The sequence below is a fragment of the Cuculus canorus genome, chromosome 1 (assembly GCF_017976375.1).
Source record: "Cuculus canorus isolate bCucCan1 chromosome 1, bCucCan1.pri, whole genome shotgun sequence".
Classification (NCBI taxonomy): domain Eukaryota; kingdom Metazoa; phylum Chordata; class Aves; order Cuculiformes; family Cuculidae; genus Cuculus; species Cuculus canorus.
The window spans coordinates 97,010,715-97,018,421 of record NC_071401.1 but is presented as its reverse complement, the minus strand read 5'-3'; positions in this window follow the sequence as shown (position 1 = coordinate 97,018,421).

Genomic DNA, 7,707 nt, shown 5'->3' with positions numbered 1-7,707 from the left:
CACATTGTCATTACACATCAGAAAAAAGTGGCAATTTGGATTTTTTTCCAGCGGTTAGACTTCAGGGACCACCATCTTTAGGAAAGGAGGTGGGGTAATTCCTAAAAGGTTAATTTTACATTGGAAAGTGGACACACCTTCCCAACCAAAATAAGTATCTCATCTAGAAGCATAATCATGGACTTCTATTGTGCCATTCTGAGGAAAGAATAAGCACTGATTCCTGTCTGTCCACCTGGGAAGTATGTACACATGGCTCTCATGCATAGCAACCCCTATACCTACTCTAGAACTGTGAAACACTGAATGAACTTCACTGTACTTCCTTAAAACGTTCTTTTTAATCTCTGACTAGATCTTCAGCCTGGGTTTCAAAGCAGGTATGATTTATATTTTAAAGTGCTCTCCTTTTCATGAGAACATTACACCATGCAGCAACAAAAGAGCAGGGCCATGGGTAAGTACTGTATAGTACTCTTTCCCTTTCTGTCATATGAAATTGCAGAGAAATTTAACCAAAATTCTGTTAAGACCACTTAACAAGTGATAAACTGCCAACACTGATTATCTAGCAGCCCTGCAGAGAAGGACTCGGGGGTGCTGGTCAGTGAGAAGCTTGACATGAGCTGCCAATGTGCACTCGAAACCCAGAAGGCCAACTGTATCCTGGGCTGCGTCAAAAGAAGCATGGCCAGCAGGGCGAGGGACGGGATTCTGTCCCTTTATTCCTCTCTTGTGAGACCTCATCTGGAATACTGTGTCCAATTCTGGAATCCTCAACATAAGAAGGATATGGAGCTGTTGGAATGACTCCAGAGGAGGCTACAAAGATGATCGGAGGGTTGGGGCACCTCTCATACGAAGATAGGCCGAGAGAGTTGGGCTTGCCCAGCCTGGAGAAGACAAGGCTCAGAGGAGATCTTATAGCGACCTACCAGTGCCTGAAGGTGGACTACAGGAAAGCTGGAGAGGGGCTATTCATAAGGGCTTTGTGGTGATCAAACGAGGGGGAACGGGTATAAATTGGAGAAGGGCAGATTTAGATTAGATATTAGGAAGAAATTCTTCACCATGAGAGTAGTGAAACACTGAACACGTTGCCCAGGGAAGTTGTGGCTGCCCCGTCCCTGGAGGTGTTCAAGGCCAGGTTGGATGGGGCCTTTGGGCAGCCTGATCTAGTGGGAGGTGTCCCTGCCAATGGCAGGGGGGTTGGAACTAGGTGATCTTTAAGGTCCCTTCCAACCCAAACTATTCTATGATTCTACGATTCTACGATTCTATTATCTAGCCAGAAACAAAACGCTTACTCAGTCCTCCATTTTCAATCACAAGCTATATTTGAGAGAGCGTATAGAAGCCACTATTAAACTGAGAAAATTGTTCCCATCTTTCTTTCTTTTCTTCCAGACAATGAGTATGGGACAGATTTCAGCATGTGGAGTGGTAGTGAGTTCTATAGAATAAACAGTGTTGGAAGGTAATATTTGTCATTGCTGCTACAGAAATGTCTAAAAATCCCAGCCAAAGATCAGGAATCAGCAGTAGTCATCTTTCATACGCGCACGGTCTGACATCTTTACCCAGAGACAGCCCATTACCTACATGATTCACAATACAACACAGACAGGATGCATTGCAAGGCATGCAAGAGAGAAGAACCTATACAGCAAGAACCTCCACAAACCAGGTGTACAGGCATAGACAAAAAAAAGATTTGATGGACAATCCATTTTCTGCAAACATGAAACAGAATGTGCAGCTGAAATGTCACCAGCTCTATGTAGCGTTGAGTTTCACATCCTGGCATGCCTGCGGACTTTATTTCTTCTACATGGCAGTTGTACACAGGAACTCAGCTATATTTATGGAGTCATTATTCCTATTAGGTTCATATGGAGTTTGGAGCCTTCACAGTACCTGAAACGTCACAAGGAGCCTCTGGGAGTTTGAAGGTATGGAAACAGTCCATGTTCACAGAATCATATTATACCTAGGCACATCTGGCTTGGATGTCCTGCAGTCTGAGTGTGTCCTCCTGATCCTGTAGCCATAAGACTTAGTTAGACATCATCATACCCTAAATTCAGGTATGAATCCTCTGTTATCCAGCAGCCAGCAGCACAGACATTCAGAATAACGTAAAAATGGGTTGTGTCTAGTCATACCTTAACTAATTTAACTTCATCTGCCACTTTAATCTCTCCAGTAGCCCAGTGGCAGCTGACAAGTATTGCAAAATATTTCTACCCTGCATAATTTCACACTAGCAGTAAAATTTGTCTGCCTTCTCCCTTTCCCAGTGATGTCTGAATGTGCTAAAGAGTGCATATGCCTATGTGGAAGAAAACATCCTGCATCCAATGTCTAGCCTATCCTAGGGTCCTACATTCCCTCATACTCAAAAAATAACCAAATAACCAAGGGCACCCCACCAGAAATGTACAACACATCAGGCCCCACCACCAAAGGCAGTAGGTGATACCTTTCCCCACCAAATGAACCTGTGGATGAGGCAAGTTCTCTTCCCCCATCAGAATTAATCGATCTGCAAGGTGAGACTCAGGGTTGCAACAGATGACACTTGAAGGTGACAGGCACATCCTAGAGACATTTAAGACTGGAACTAGATTTTAAGCAATCTTTCAAGAAACAAAAGATTCCCTAGTGAAAAGGAGAAGAATCTCAGCAGTTTGCTAAGCCTACAAAGGGATGAGGAAGTTGGCCAAAAATTCAGAAATTTGCCTGTATATTTCGATTTGAGAGAAAATGTGGATGTGGTAAAAACTGACTGAAATGAGTCATTTGCAAGATACTGAAGCAACACGGGAAACCTACTCCGTCTCTCAGCTTTGCACAGTTAAATAACTCAAAACAAATACGCATAAGCATCTTTTGTGGAAACTTGCACAGAAACCACATCTCTATCCCACCAATAAAACCGAAAGCATGTCAAAGCATATGACCAACACAAGACAACAGATTAAATATATGCATGAATAAAACAAAAAAAATTGTTCCTATTTTTAGCATCCTAGTCCACGTTATGCTGAACGATTTAATAAAGTACATTGGAGTTCTGCTCAGAGAGGTCTCAGTCTTTCAAAGTGTTGATGAAATCTTATTAACACAAAGTCCAAGAGCATAAATAGGTGCATATCTAATTTTATTGCATGCACTTTCTACAAGACTTTGAAAGTACTCCTCCTCAATGTCTTTCCAATACTTTTCCTAGAGAAACAGCATCACCTTCAGGCCAAAAAAGATCACATTCTAATTTCGTCAGTCAGGAAAGACTTAAAAATTATTTCTCAAAATCTTGCGCATTTTTTTTGATCCTAGATTGCAAAACATGAACATACAAAAAAAATTATAGAGCTATACACAATTTAAAAAAAAATACTAGGACAGAGGGGCAGTCTCTACTGGTTTTAGATCCACTGAAGTTTCAGAATAGTCCACACAGTTGAACTCAGAACAAAATAAAGATAGGCAAAAACCAGAAATAATAGAAATAGTTGTGTCAGAAGTAAATAATCAGGGAAAGTTATATAAAGACACCTACACGTGGAAATTGTATAACAATGCTCTCCCTATCACTATCATTAAATCAGGTGCACCAGTACTAATGCTGACAGTAAGCAGAGCAATTGGAATACAGGCTCACAGCCCTTTATACTAGTTTTAATTCTTTCCCAGCATTTAAATACTCAGTGAAGTCCTGTCTGTATAAAGGATCAACCTTTACTAGAGGTATCACCTGTCAGAAGGGAATAGGGTGTAAGGAGAAGAAATTAAATAATGCAGAGCATTTCTCTTTCTTCATAATGGGTCAGTTTTGCCAGCAAACCTACCAGTAGCCAACTATCATATCAATTATTTTGCAACCTGAAATCCACAGTAAAAATAATTCAGTAAAAAAAGTCAACATGGTGTATGAACGGTAGAAAACAGGACGTTTCAGTGTGTGCAAGCAGAAGCTATCTGCAGAAATTTGGTCAACCCAAATAACACTCACATGCACACTAGGAAATTCCTTCATATCACGGGAAAATCAGATGTACCAGTGCATAATGTCAGAATAAATAGTAGCTTGTTGAGATATTTTGAAATTATCATTGGAATTATTTTCATGCTACTGCCTGTCCTAGTGTATGGCATACACACATAATCATCTTTAATAGTAAAAGCTATTGAGTACAATTAGGCTGAGCAGCCACAAGAGAGGAGGTGTGACAATGGTCTCTTAAAACCATAGAATCATAGAATCATAGAACAGTTCGGGTCGGAAGAGACCTTAAAGATCATCCAGTTCCAACCACCCTGCCGTGGGCAAGGACACGTCCCACTAGATCAGACTGCCCAAGGCCCCATTAAACCTGGCCTTATTCCTAAGGAGTTGGGAACTACCATTCCGTGCAGCACAGCCTGGGGTCTTCCATGTGTGTTTGGCTGCTGTGTTTAATTCTCCAGTTCTACAGTCTCTGTACCCAGAGACCACAGCTGGCAATTCTTTGGCCTCTCTAGTTGCCAGAGCAGCTCCAGAGAGGAACAGGGTGACTATTTTTGTCATGTCCCAGGCTGGCTTGTTGTTACATGCTTAGAATAATTTGGACCTCTGAATAATATCCATAAGCTTTGGCCTGCACAGTGACACTCTGATGTTGTGTTGGTCTAAATTCTCGAGACTTTCCCTCCAGATAGCCCTGAATTCAAAATCTGAGTAGCAAAGTGACAGCTGGAAAGAGAGGCTGCTTACTTTACCAGTGTTAAAAATCTAACTTTTAACCCAGGTGCTGTGTATTAAGATTCCTGCTCCAAATGCAGACATAAAGTACTAAAACAGAGAAGGAAATGCGTCTACCGTTGCCCTCATGAAAAAGCAACCAATTCTCTCTGCCCAGAGCAGAACAAATGGATGTCAGTTACTTCCACGTTAGTCATTCTTCAGTAAATTTTGCCTCCTTGTAACAGTTTAGGGTCTGGTTTCAAACCTTCCTGCTCCTTCAACAATCATGTATTCCACCAGTTAGCAGTGGCACATTTAATTCCGAGGGATAATTATACTGTACATAAAGTTTAATTCATTGTAACAGATAATTCATACTGAACTATTGTCTTGGTTTCAGCTGAATTAATTTTCTTCCCAGTAGTTGCTGAGTTTTGGATTTAGAATGAGAGTAATGTTGAGAACACATACTGTTTTAGTTGTCGCCAGATAATGCTTATGCTTGTCTGGGCTAAAGTTAATCTTCTTCCCAGCAGCCACTGTGTTTTAGAATTAGTGTGAGAAGAACCATCATTCACTGATGGTTTTAGTTGTTGCTAAGAAAACAAGAACTTTTTGAGTTTCCCATGCCATGCTTGTGAGGTGTACAAGAAACTGAGAGGGACCATAGCTGACCTAAGCTGGCCAAGGAGATGGCCAACGCCACATAATGTCATGTTCAATATATAAATGACAAGTTGGCTGGGGAGCGCAGGGGCCGACTTCACTACTTGGGGGCTGGATGGGCATCAGTCGTTGCACAGTGAGCAACTGTTTTGTATATTCTACTATTATTATTGTTATTACCATCATCATCTTTATTCTCCCTGAATTTGTTGTCCTATTAAACCGTTTTTATCTCAAACCATGTATTCTACTTTTTTCTCCTCGATTCTTTTTCCACTGCAGATGGGACAGAGTGAGCAAGCGGGTGCATGTTGTTTGGCTGCCTGACAGGTTAAATCATGACAACTCTGCAGATTATGTTACGCAACCTTATATTCCAAGAAAAGAAACTGAGAAATAGAAGGTAGATGCCTTCATTGAACAGGAAATTTAGAACCACAGTTACTTCCTCAAAGTGCCTTCCTTCCTCCTCGTTAACAGCTTTATACTGCGTGTTTCACATGTAACAAGCTGTTCTTCACTCAGCATTAACCTTCTGCAAGTAATGCATCAGATGACCTTTCAGAGAGCAATTGATCAACCTGTTTCATGTACACAAATAGATATTTATATATTAATGCACATGTACACACACATGCATTCACACATGCACACTTTAACAGAACTAAGAAAATAACTGTCTGCAATACCAGTGCATTTAGTCTATGCAATTTCTTCCCAAATTTCTTTGAAGATTAACAGTGTTTACTATGACCAATCCCAAGACCAGACTCCCCATTTCACGTAAAGTACAACAGATGGAACCATTCTCTACATTAAAAAACAAAACCAAACAAACAACCCCAAAAAAAGCTACTAGAATTTTCATTACAGGATCTCATTCCTGGTATAGCTGTGGCTTCAGCACAATTTTGCTTTCCTGGGAAATGCAAGCTGAACCTCCAAAACTGAGAAGCTCTGTACTTCACAATCGCCAAATCTTCACTGTTTCTTGTCATCCTACCCTCCTCCCCGTCTGCATTGAGTCAGTACTCAAGTGAGAGCACTTTGCTGAGTGCTTTAGAATCAGGAACAGCTGCAAATGGAAGTAATAGCTCAGCACCCAAGGATGCACTTACCTCTAAGTCACAGACAGACCACTATGGGAGGTGATTTCTATTGGTAATAGCTATGACCCGGTGACTTGACCAAAAATTTGCGAAAACTGAGTTCTAGCTCTCCCTTACCACCAACACACAGCATAACCTTGGACAAGTAATTTCTTATTTTAATCCTAGTTACAACGACTGCCAACAACCTGTAACTCACCCTAAAATCACCAGGCGTTGGAAAGGTCAAGCATCTCTGAAAAAAAGACCTTCTTACCTCTCTACCTTAGCCATCTCACCTATAAAATAATATTTTCCCATCTCCTGCAAAGGGCTCTGAAGCCCATGGAAAGAAAATCTTACTTAAAGTGACAAGTATCTTATTATGAAAAATCAGTCCAAATAAGGAAAGAGCGTCCTTATTTAAAAAGTAAACAAATGCAGGAAAGGCGTAATTCCAGGAACAGGAAACAATGTAAGAAAGACTCTGAGCTAACTAGAAAGAAAAACATTCCGGGTGGAGGAAGATAGCAGAATATTAGCAGATAACACATGTAAGTGAGAGGGATTTTAACTTATGAAAAGGATCAAGTACTCTTCAGGTAATTCAGTGACCTTGCGACTCAAGGGTATGCATTCAGCTCCAGGTATTCTCTGTTATTCTGAGCAAAAAGAATAAACCAGCAGACATGGGAAGGAAAAAGCAAAGACAAAACAAAAAGACAGATCCTAAAGTTAAAATATTCAGTGATACCAGAGACCGTGAAGTTGGCTTTGAGCATGGGTGATGGATAACAGAGATACCAGCACCCAACTGATTTGACAAACTGCAATTTTATTTAAAAAGGCTTAGGAACGAGCTTACACAGCCATCACTGAATGGATGTAAAGAGTTCCCTGTAGCCAGTAGCTGAGGACCTATAGAAAGGGAACCCAATCCATTGGATCTTCTGCTAAACCTTTTCCAAAAGGCTCCTTTGGAGATGCTTTTGAAGATTTTTCTGGCTTTTTTGCAAATCACTCTGGCTGAAGGCTGATGTCCTTACTCCTCCCAGCAAAATTCTTCTCCTTTTACCCTTACAAATATTGGTGAATAACGATCTCTCCTAACAGGGTCTCCTTTTTGCTGGCTTCCTCGTCACAAGGCAGCAGGTAGGCAAGCAGGCAAAGGAGTCCCTGCATCTGAACAGCCGAAGGCAAAGCAGCTGACTGCTACACAAGCCAAAG